Source organism: Anoplophora glabripennis, unplaced genomic scaffold, assembly GCF_000390285.2.
Source record: "Anoplophora glabripennis isolate ALB-LARVAE unplaced genomic scaffold, Agla_2.0 scaffold992, whole genome shotgun sequence".
In the NCBI taxonomy this organism is placed as follows: Eukaryota; Metazoa; Arthropoda; class Insecta; order Coleoptera; family Cerambycidae; genus Anoplophora; species Anoplophora glabripennis.
Window position 1 is genome coordinate 14,363 of NW_019417065.1, and position 2,689 is coordinate 17,051.

Below are 2,689 nucleotides of genomic sequence, written 5' to 3' on the forward strand. Positions count from 1 at the left end.
AACTTTTTTGTGTGGCTGTGTTATTTAAAAACTTAAATAACTTAAAAAAGTTAAATCGAATTGTAAAAAAACCTGTAGTAACTAAAGTTGAAGAATGAAGTGTAGATTTAAGAAATTACCCAAAAAACAGGCATCTTTGTATCTCATGATTTTTTTAAACATGTCAAATAAATGTACGTAAATATATTTGAAAAACCGTTAACGATCACGTGATACTTCTTCCTACTTCCTCAGGAAGTAGGGACCCACATTTTTTAAACCGCTGATCTAAAGTTATTGTTTTTTCAAAATCTCAACTTAAGAAATCAAGGATTAATAAATCATTTATTGTTTCTTCTATGCTAAGAAACAGTTCTCAGTAAAGAAATATATCGGAACAGTGAAGTACCTACCAGAAATCCTGTTGGGTACTGCGGGAAGGGCCCTATTTCCCTGGTGGCAACATGACTGGGTAGTTCGGAACGGCCTTTCCTGAATTTTTTTCGTCGAAGGCGCTGTTTCTCTCTTATGAGTAAGGCGGCTTGCATTCCGGCAGCTGCTGCTGTGCTCATGCAGTGGAAAAGTCACGTGGAGCATCCATCGTTGCACAACGCGCACGCACAAGAGCACTCTTTACCTTTACGCGACTACGCACAGAACTTTTATTCTCCATAACGGGAATTTTTTATTTGTACCGTTTTAGAGTTATCTTTAAGCATGCTTTGATTTTATTTTTCTTCCTTTTGATTATTGTAAGGTGCTGTTCTACTTTGTGAACCTCATCCTTCCACATTATTCTTGTAAAAGACCACAAAATAGTTCTCCAGATATTTAGACAAATTAAAGTGTAGAAGGCATCTTTATATAGTTACAAAAATACTTTGTAGATTGTAGACAGCTAGATTTCTTGCAGTTATATCGTAGATTAAAGCTTTTTGTTGTAAAGCGAAGCGTTTTCTCTCTCGGCAGTCTAAGCGTAGGTATATATAGCAAAAAATTCGAAAAATAGTGAGTGAAGCGATTAGTTGTATATTTTGATATGTTTTCTCTATAAATTGTGGCCCCTTAGTTTTGTCCCGTTCATTTCCTGTTAATTCTTGGTCGGTTTCTCCACTACGGTTAATATGTTTAGAGTCCTGTACGGTTTAATTATATAGTCTTCTTATCCTGGGTCGAATCTGATCCTCACAGTTTGCATTTTATTCGATTAAAGTCGCTTAGTTCATTTCTCTAGGCACATCGTTTAACCCTACGTCAATCTCTTTGTGTTTTACGAAACCATTCCTTTCTGTTTGACCAGAGTAAGACGTACAAAGGGCACTTTATTCTCGTCTCTGATTAAACTTTTGTTTATTTTCACAAACTTCTTAAAAAGGATCATTATCTTTCTGCTAAACTCCTAAATCATTAAAGCCTTTTGAAGTTAAGAAGTTATGGATCAATGCAGTTAGTAGTATGGTGAGATCTCTGACCAAATGGGGATTAAAGAAAACTAAATTTTCTGAACATAGACGTTTCGTCTCTTTATTGAGACATCTTCAGGGCTATCAGAAATAGATTTTTGGCATTATGAATAAAGTAAAAGTTTACCAGTCATAACATAGGTAATGGGAAAACACACATTAAAAAGATATAGTATGGACAAATATATTTGTTCAGGTATAACATTAGTGGAGCACAAGTATTCCAGTTGTTTGAAGAACAATATTTTAGTTGGTATAGACACTGATAACAACTATATTATCTATACTGAATCTTTTTCAATATATTTTTGTTATTACCTGGTATACATTTATATTACTCATAATACCGAAAATATTTCTGATAGTTCCGAGGACGTCTCAAATAAGAGACAAAACGTTGACATTCAAAAAATTTTCGGTTTTATTTAATCCACATTTGGCCAAAAAACATACCACACTTCTATACAGGATGTTACAAATTTAGTAGGTCAACCAGCTAACCACATATAAATAATGGGACTTTTCTTATGCCACTTCTCATTTCGGAGACCCATTTTCAAAATACAGGGTGTCAAAATTAAAATTTAAAGAATGATATTAGAGATTATTGATCACTCCGGTGATTGTAGGGATATTTATTTGCAATTTAGTACATACTTATTTTCATCATAAGTCGGCACACTTTTTTTGTAATTTCAGTTTAAAATATCAAAACGCGAACGGAGGGGAGGGGGATTGCAGTACCCATAAACTCCCTATTTTTTTTTGAGTCGTAAACAAGGCTCCAAATAAAAATCTTACAAGAGTGAATAAAATAGAATAAAACGCCGCTTTATGTAAAAAAAATATTCAGAAAGCATAGGCATACTCAAAAAAAAATAAGAGGTAAGCTTTGATATTTTAAACCAAAATTACACAAAAAGTGTGCCGACTTAAGATCAAAATTTGTGCTAAATTTCAAATAAATATCTCTACAATCATCGAAGTTATCAATAAAAATATTTTTTTTAATTTTGTGGCATAAGAAAAGTCCCACTATCTTGCTCCAAGAATATGTGGTTAACTACTTGGCCTACTAATTTGTAACACCCTGTATATTAATTTCATTACCAATTTAATGGTCGCTATTTCACTAGCGCATTCGCCATTTTTTAGAATGTCTAGAAAAAGTTGCATCAACTCGTTCAAGTTTATAATATTTTAATTTACATATAAATGAACTTTACATTAATGGCATATGAAAGAAA